Source organism: Apodemus sylvaticus, chromosome 22, assembly GCF_947179515.1.
Source record: "Apodemus sylvaticus chromosome 22, mApoSyl1.1, whole genome shotgun sequence".
NCBI classification, from domain to species: Eukaryota; Metazoa; Chordata; class Mammalia; order Rodentia; family Muridae; genus Apodemus; species Apodemus sylvaticus.
Genome location: NC_067493.1, coordinates 17,233,427 through 17,243,281, shown reverse-complemented (window position 1 = coordinate 17,243,281; position 9,855 = coordinate 17,233,427).

Sequence of the window (9,855 nt, the reverse complement as noted above, 5' to 3'; positions counted from 1 at the left end):
TATGCCCTGCCCCAAACTGTTAAATCAATTACCGTAACTTTTAAGTTTATACAGGTCAGGTAGCATCTTTCCATTTTAAAGATTAAGAACTGACAAACTGGTGGCTACCATGCAAGGGAAGGAGCCGTGACATGTTGTCTAGTCCCACTATAATGTCTAATCTTTGTGGCTTGTGCGATATACTGGGTGTCGTCACACTGTGACAGCTTGTCAACTAGGAAACATGATAATTACCTAAAAGTTATCTTTTTTACTACTTAGGGTCAGGGCTTTTTTAAAAAAGTCACTCTGATGAAACCGGAGCGGAGGGACTCGGTAACAAAATCTAGGGAGGGTCTCGGTGACAAAATCTAAGCCTTTCTTGTCAAGAGGAAGAGAAGCAATCCCCATTTGTAGTTTTAATTAGGAAGCCGCAAATTGAAGGAGTACAGAGTGTGCTCTCCCTCTGAACGTGACTGATCACCATGCAGGAGATCCCGGAGAAATGCAGATGCACCTCATGGGCTGGAACTAGTGAGATAACTTAGGAAGCAGGGGACTTAGGCCCACCTCTGAGTCTGTCTATTGTGATGTTCCACGGTACACACCCACAGCCGTAGTCTGTTATCACATTCGACTTGCAGCTGCTGGGGACCCAGCACACGCTTGGACTGATTAAGGAAAAAAACAAAAAAAACAAAAAAAAAACAACCAAACCGAATCAAACTAAACCAAATCACACCCACCCACCCACCCACCAACCAACCAGCCACTGGTTACTCTGGCAACTGAGCTCTGAAAACAAACAGAAATTAGAGAGTGCTTGGTAGAAAGCCCCGCCTCCAGCCCTGCCTCCAGCCCCGCCTCCAGCCCCTCTACTCCTCCCCCGCCCCCCCCCCCCCCCAGCATAAAGAAGGAACTCAGGTTGCAGCGGGGAGAGATCTCAACAAAGCACCCAGAGAGCAGGCATCTCAGGTGTTGGTCCTTCCGATTTTCTGTTTGTTTTACCACCTCAAACTGTGCAACTTCAAGATGCTTTATTTCACCTGTAGAAGTGTGACCCACTTTGAAAGACTTCCCTCTTTGAAGCCTCAGCAGGGTGCTCCCGCCCACATCCAGGATTAAGCACAAACCACACCCAAACACCTATTTTCACAGCGGGGGTGGGGGGTGGTAGTGGTGGTGGTGGGGTGGGGGTAGAAAAGTAAAGTGGCCAATTTCTGATTTAGGCAGAAAACATCAACAAATGACCTTGAATGATGTTTAAGAGGGAAGAGGGGAAGATCTGTGTCAGAGAGGGCTAGGCTAGGATTCGTGCTATGTTCGGAGTGTTAACTAGGGTAGCTAATGGGGACTTTTGATTGCTGGGCTTCTATACTGTGATAGCTGGACCTTAGGGATGGGTCTGGCATAATAAAGTGTCCAAATAAGGGGACAGACCTTGGTGGCTATCGCTAGGAATGCAATCTGTGTTTACAACGGAGAGGGAAGGAATATCACAGATTAGAGGCGGCAGAGGGGTGGGAGGGGGCTCTGAAAATAGTATGTGAAGTTGCAAGGGCTCATTTTTCTTGTTTTTGTTTTTGAGACAGGGTCTTACGGTGTAGCTCTGATGGATCTGGAACTTGTTACATAGACCTCGGTGCCCTTGAACTCATAGGTGTCTATCAGCCTCTCCCTCCCGAGCGCTGTACCACCACACCCTTGGCTTTTAAAATGATTTTAAAAAATCCTCTGATGATCCCTCCAAACAAACAAACAAACAAACAAAACACAAACTAACCAACTGAACAAAAAACCAACAAGCAATAACCAAGCAAAACCAACAACAAAAGGTTTAAAGTTTCCCAGATTTGAGGCTATAACTACTACCCAGTTTTCAAGCATCCCATCACTCCAGGACTGAAGGGTCCTATTGCTAGGATTTTACGTCCTATTACTACCTAGAACCTGTGAGACTGCACTGCTGTTTCTGTTGTACAACTTCTTTAACTAAACAGCTGGTGTTTCGGAACTGTGTCGACAGACGTCCGTCAGTCCAGCTCGATTGTAACTCTTTTTTTTTTTTTTTTTTTTTTTTTTTGGATTTGGTTCGACACAGGGTTTCTCTGTGTAGCCCTGGCTGTCCTGGAACTCACTCTGTAGACCAGGCTGGCCTCGAACTCAGAAATCTGCCTGCCTCTGCCTCCCGGAGTGCTGGGATTACAGGTGTGCGCCATCGCCGCCTGGCTTTACTTGTGACTCTAACTAGAGCACCACCATTGAGAGTTTTCAAGAGCGTTCCCTGAGAGTCCGTAGGAAACCACACATGGTCTCTTCAAGATGTCAGAGGTATGGCAACTCAGGGATGCAGAGACCCACAGGAACAGCCTGTTGCTGTTCTCTAGAGCAGATGTGAATCTAAATAAAGAGAACACCTTTTCCATACCGGCTTCACCAGCTCCGAAAAGGTAGCCTCCTCCTTGTCACGTCAGTCTCACCTTAGCACACCAACTACAGGAACCAGGAGTGGCAAAGAACAACAGAGTATTTATTCCGTGCAACCACAATGGGCAGAGTAACATACACACGGAAGAGTTCAGTGGACACCCTGCCCCTGAGTCTATCTTTGGGTTCCGGCTTGAACTTTAGGTTTAAATGGAGGGAAAAATTGGGGCAAGGAGCAAGGGGCATGCATAATTAAGCTGTTCTCATTAGAGTGTAGTGCCAACCAACGACATTGCAAGGCTAGTCCTGCGAGGACCTGCCCCCTTCTTTGCTTACCTTCCAGTAAGGTTTGCCTGTAGCATAGCTATATAAAAATCCCACGGTGTGAGTCTTCCTTGAGAGGACCCCGCTCCTTCACCTAGTATAGTCCTTCCCCTGTCTCCTCTGAATCCTCTCTTTGATGGCGATAAGAACCGGGAGATAAAGGTATCCGAATGATCCGCTTGACATATCCTCAGCCTTTGCCTATGGGGAGGGCAGCACCGTAGCATGCGCCCAAGCCCAGGATCTAGGAAGCTTGCTGGGATCACCACACTACAGATTTAGGAGCTCAGAGAGGCTGGCACTGGGCAGGCTTACAGAGTCCAAGGCACTCCCGGGCCGTCCATGCTCTCTCTGTTCTCTCACGGGGTCCCACTTCGGCTGTAAGGCCAGCATCTTGAAACTCTATTTACCTTGACGGCTACATTTGCATCCTGTGGGTGAAGTCCCGCGGGAGGATGGTGGCTGAGCACAGGGCTTGGAACCTCATTCTGCCAGGCCACCTCCAGGGTTGAGTCTGGGTCACCTGCTGCTGTTCTATATCTAATGGGAAGGCCAGTAGGGCAGGCCTGGCATTCTGTATACTGATCGTGTCCAGTATCACAACTCCGTCTCCCTCTCCCATCCCACCCCCCACACACCTCGGGTGCCAGCATACGTGTGATGTGTGACGTTAGCTAGCAATAAAAGTGCACCGGGTGCAGAGCGGCCGCACGACAAAGGAATATGCTGGTTTGTTTGGGGACAAGGGATCTATATTTGCGCTTTGTGACCACAGCTCTCTATAGTATAACAGCGCTGTCCTGTGGGCCGGGCGCCCTCTGCTGGGCAGATGGGATATTAACTCTGAAGAAAATAGGCCAAGAATTTTAACAATCCTTTGGGGTATGGTGGTGCACTCCTTTACTCTCTGGACTTGGGAGGCTACGGCAGGTGGATCTCTGAGTTGGAGATCAGACCAGTCTACAAGACAAGTTCCAGGAGAGCCAGGACTACCTAGTGAGACTTGTTTTTAAAAAACGGAAAAGACAGCCGGGCGGTGGTGGCGCACGCCTGTAATCCCAGCACTCTGGGAGGCAGAGGCAGGAGTATTTCTGAGTTCGAGGCCAGCCTGGTCTACAGAGTGAGTTCCAGGACAGCCATGGCTACACAGAGAAACCCTGTCTCAAAAAAGCCAAATCCAAAAAACAAAACAAAACACCCCAAAAAACAAAAAACCGGAAAAGACAGAGAAACCCTGTCTCAAAAAAAACCGTCACACCCCAAAACCCAAAACCACACACACACACACACACAAATGCACGCACACACACACCAAAACAAACCCAAAAAACAAAAAAAAGAATTTCAAAGCCCCATTTGAGAACATGATCTGTGTAAAGATTTTTCTTCTTTAGGGCTGCTGAAGTCTGGGAAATATTTCTATGATGCCTGGAAGTCATAAATAATTTAGAATTTACCCTTGTCCTTGCTGCTTCTATAGTAGCCTGATTTGGGGGTAGTGGTGCATTAAAACCCTAGGAAGGGGATGCCATTGAAATTAGTAGAGTTTTGTTATCTTATCCCATTGTATGTGTGTGTGTGTATGTGTACACTTGTGTATGGGGTAAGTGTATGTGGTGTGTGTGTATGTGTGTGTGCATTTGTGTGTGTGGGTGAGTATATGTGGTGTGTGTGTATGAGTGTGCATTTGTATGTGGGGTGAGTATATGCAGTATGTGTGTGTGTGTGAGTGTGCATTTGTGTGTGGGGTGAGTATATGCAGTATGTGTGTATGTATGAGTGTGCATTTGTGTGTGGGGTGAGTATATGCAGTATGTGTGTATGTATGAGTGTGCATTCGTGTGTGGGGTGAGTGTACGTGGCTGTGTGTTGCATACACATGATACTCTTACTGGCGATTCATAAATGAAAGGTGAAATATGAGATTGCATTGTGTATATACGTAAGTGGTGTTAATTATGCAACTCAAGTCTTTGCACTGTCTGTAGGCCAAGCATCTCTCTCTCTCTCTCTCTCTCTCTCTCTCTCTCTCTCTCTCTCTCTCTCTCAATTCTCTCTCTCTCTCTCCCTCTCCTTCAACTTGACATAAACCTAGACATACATAATAAGAGGGGATCTCAACTGAGGCACGGGCTTCGTCTGTGGCGACATTCTTGGTTGCTGTTGTTGTGGGAGGGGCTCGCCCTCTGTGGGCGGTGCTCTGAAGGCGGGTGGTCCTGGGTTGTCTAAGGAAGCAGGAACGTTCCTCCATGGCTTCTGCTTCAGTTCCTGCATCTGGATTCCTGCCTCGGTTTCCCTCAGCGATGGAGCGTGACCTGTACTTGAGGAGTAACCCTTTCCTTCCCGAGTTGCTTTTGGCCGTGGTGTTTCTTACAGCACCAGAAGGCAAACTAGGGTAATACTATGTGACGGCTGCTAGAGTGCCAGAGCTGTAGAAGCCGCGAGCGCCATTTTGTGTTCCCTCTCTACTTCCTGAATGGTATCTGGAGCCCTCAACATACCTATGTTACGAGACAGGAGGATGGCCATTTTAACAAGCTTTGATCGCTCACGGCTCATGTCCTAAACTCTTCTGGAAGGAGAACCGAAGCTCACCAATTAGGTGGCTCAGGCTAACATAACCAGGGTAGCCTGGTTGCTTGCTGATTGACAACCCACCAATATTTACCTACTTTCTCCCCTGTGCATCAGGGAAGGATCTGCCCAAGGCACAAGGCACCCTGTCTGTGCCAACATACCTTCAGCATGGGGGGTGCACAGTGTTTTTCTTTGTTTTCTGTTTTTTTTTTTTTTTTTTTGGATTTGTTTATTTTTTTGAGACAAGGTTTCTCTGTAAATCCCTGGCTATCCTGGAACTCACTCTGTAGACCAGGCTGGCCTCGAACTCAGAAATCTGCCTGCCTCTGCCTCCCAGAGTGCTGGGATTACAGGCGTGCGCCACCACCGCCTGGCTATGTTTTTCTAATCTTTAAAACAAGTGTATGTGTGCGCACGTGTGTGTGTGTGTGTGTGTGCGCACGCGCGCGTGGGCACTCATGTGTATGAACATGAGTGCAGGTGCCTGCAGAGGCTGGAGGTACTGGATTCCCTGGAGTTGAAGATACAGGAAGATGTGAGCTACCCGAAGTGGATGCTAGGGAGTGAACTCAAATCCTCCGGAACAGCAGTACGTGTTCCTAATAAACCAACCTTCCCTCCCACCCAACTCCTAGTCTTTTTGGTTTCTGTAAAAGATTTTTTAAAAAATATTTATTTTTTATTTTCTAGGTGTGAGTGTTTACCTCCATGTATGTGCACCACACGTATGTAGTACCCTCGGAGGACAGAAGAGGGCATCAGAGTCCCTGGATCTACAGTTTTAAATATGTGTGAGCCAGTATGTGGGTGCTGGGACCCCAACCCAGGTCCTCTGAGAGAGCAGTAAACACTCGTAACTGCTGAGCCATGTCTCCGGCCCCCAGTTTTTATTCACTATTATGATTGTGATTGTTATTATTATAGTACAGTGTTTTTAAAAACAGTGTTTCTGGGTGGATGGAAGAATAGGGGGACGGAAGAGGGCTTATGGGACTTGTGGGGAGTGGGGACCCAGAAAAGGGGAAATCATTTGCAATGTAAATAAAAAAATAAATATTTTTTACATAAAAAAAAAGAAAAAAAAGAAATGAAATGAAATGAAGGATTTCTGGAGACGGAAAAAAACAAAACAAAACAAAACAAAACAAAACAAAACAAAACAAAACAAAACAAAACAGTGTTTCTCTGTGTAGCCCTAGCTGTTCTAGAACTCTGTAGACCAAGATGGCCTCTGCCTCACAAGTGCTGGCATCACAGGTGTGACCTCCAAGTCCGGCTCTCATTATTATTATTATGCATTGTTTTTTTGATTTGGGGTTTCTCTGTGTATTACTGGCTGTCCTGGATTTGCTTTGTAGATCAGCCTGTCCTTGAACTCACAGAGAGCCACCTGCCTTTGCCTCCTAAGTGCTGGGATCAAAGGTGTATATTACCACACCCAGCTTTTCATTATTTTTTTTAAAGATTTATTTATTTATTATATGTATGTAGCTGTCTTCAGACACTCCGGAAGAGGGCATCAGATCTTGTTACAGATGGTTGTGAGTCACCATGTGGTTGCTGGGATTTGAACTCAGGACCTCTGGAAGAACTTGGTGCTCTTAACCGCTGAGCCATCTCTCCAGCTCCCTTCATTATTATTTTTAATGTCAAGATCAAATGCAAAGCCTTGAACATCATGGGAAATCAATTTACCGTTGAGCTAGATCCTTAGATGTTTGGCTGTACAGAGCACGGGATTTCGAGATCAAACAGAAATTGGTAATAATTTTTTTTAAACTATGTTCTTTTGGCTAATCAAGAAGACCAATGTGGACTATTAGAAGGCTCTGTTAAATTTAAATTCACTAGGAACTGGACAGAAAGGAAAGCTTAATTTCAGCTTGGTTAAATACAACGTAATTGCAATAGTGAAATCATTATGCTAATTTAATTAAAAATGTAAAGAGAAAAACAAACACGTTAGCTAAAATGGTATCTACTTACTTAAGCTTAATGAGTTTTCAACTTGAGCATTTTTTTTTCTCAAACTGGAAATAGAATTAGAGTTCTCATCTATATCACATTGAATGGGTAACCTGCCGTTTTTTTATTCCAGGCAAATTACAGAATTACACATCTTAAAAGTTTTAGAGAGAAAGAAGATGAAATTGATTAGTTGTAAAATCTCAGGATGGGGAAAGATTTTTTTTTTAAGTTAAAAAATATAACAGTGACTAAAAAAATTAGGCAACTTTGATTTATAAAATGAACATCTAATTATATAAAATTTAAGCAACCATTGAAATACAAGGTAAAATATAGCTTGGGAACTAGTTACAACAACAGGCTAATTAAGAAATCTTTTAAGGGCTGGAGAGATGGCCCAGCAGTTAAGAGCACTGACTGCTCTTCCGAAGGTCCTGAGTTCAAATCCCAGCAACCACATGGTGACTCACAACCATCTGTAACAAGATCTGATGCCCCCTTCTGGTGTATCTGAAGACAGTTACAGTATACTTAGATGTAATAATAAATTTTTTAAAAAGAAAAAAGAAATCTTTTAAACGACATTTAAAGCTTATTTATATATTTTATTTATTTATTTATTTATTTATTTATTAGTGCACGTGTGTTTTACCCACAGGTATCTTATGCTCACTGCATGCTTGCCACTCATGGAGGCCAGAAGAGGGCAGCAGATCCCCTGGAACTGGAGTTACAGGTGGTTGTGAGCCACCATGTGGGTACTGGGAACTGAACCCAGGTCCTCTGTAAGAGCAGCCAGTGCTCTAACCACTGATCCAGCTCTCCAGCCCCTTATCATAATGCCCTAATATTTCTTTCAGTGTTCATTGACCTCAAGAGAAATATTTTTCATGCATATGTATATATATATATGTTTTAAAATTTATATATGTATGTGTTGCTGATTTGTGTGTTTAGAAACCATAACATAAAATAAAATGCATGGAATCTGGGACATTAGGAGAACTAGCTTGAATATACCAGGCTTCCTCCAAAGACGTCTGCACACTACATATTATTATAATGTATACATGCAATTTCTGACAGGTTTTGCCATAATAAGTGAATTTTATTTTACTATAAGCATATAAAACATTATATAAAAAAAGCACCCCTAGATGTGTAGTATTTTACTTACAGCTTTAAATTAATGTTCTATGCTCAAGGGACTCGTGTTTGAAATTCAAATGGCATTAGAAAAAAAAAAACAGAGGCTTATAGCCATTTTTATTTTCCTGGTGCTTCAGCTGTGGCAAGCATAATTGCCTAGGGGGAATTTGCCTTATGTCTAGGATAAGAATTTTATGAGTTGCTGCATTCTTTCCCAGAAACAAAGGCAGGGCCGTCTCAGATCTAAGGAGAAGCGGACCTGCAGGGGAGATGCATATATGTATTGCTGAGGCAGAACCTGGTCAACGTGCTCTATGCTGGGTTTTGCCGGCCATTAGCCGTGCACGGTAAACTCTGGGAGGCAAGGATCTCAAGAATTCAAATCATCCTATCCTCTCACCAAGGATAAATTCCAGGCTGGGCTAAAGAGCAGTATCCAGTGTCCAGCTGTGGAAGGAGGAGTTATGGACAGTAAGTATTTAACAATCTCGTGCCATGAACCCTGGTAGGAGGACAGGGTGACAGGCGGTGCCTAGCAACACTGTCAGAGCTTGAAAAGTGTGTCCTGAGGCGTCTGTGTCCTGAGTTCTGCTTTCCTTGATTCAGGAGAAGACGTTGCCTTCTTGCTAGTAGCCAGTTGGCTGGTGGCAGAGGGACTGAGACCAGAGCTTCTGTACAACCCGACCTTGTTGGAAACACTGTCCCAGGAGTTTGGGGGATGGTGCAGGGGTGCGCCGCTCTGCTGTCGAATGGGAATGTCTTCTCTGCAGACCTGCCTGGGGCAGGAGGAGAACCCTAGAAAGACCACGGGACACATGATCTGGAATTCCTGATGCAAGGGAAGTTCTTCTGAAACTGGACATTGTCTTTTAGACTCTTACACACACACACACACACACACACACACACACACACACACAGCTAGGGCTAGGCAGACAGATCGATGGTTAAAATGCTTGCCTGGAACCCATGTAAAGCCCAGCGGGAAGGTAAGAAACACAACCTGATGGTTCTTTTCTTTATTATTTGTTTGTCTATTTACTTATTTATATTTAATTGCTTGAGATAGCATTTTTTTTCATGTAGCCCTGGCTGTCCTAGAACTGCAGACCTGACTGGCCTTGAACTCATCTGGATCTGCCTGCCTCTGCCTCCCAAGTGCTGGGTTTAAAAGCATGGGCCACCATTGTCCCACCCTGAGGGTTCCTTTTCAAAGGTGCCTGCAGCTTAGGTCAAAGAGCAGATGCAGAGTGAACCCTGGGCTCCTGCTGATAGCTAGCTATGCTTCTCACCATCACCCATACGATGCCCCTGCAGCGGAAATCACTAAGAGCCAGGTTTGCTTAATGAAATGCAGATATGTTAGGGTTCTGTGCCTGAGAAACTTTAAAATGAACAGGTCATAAATTGCAGAGGTGAACCCACAAGTGT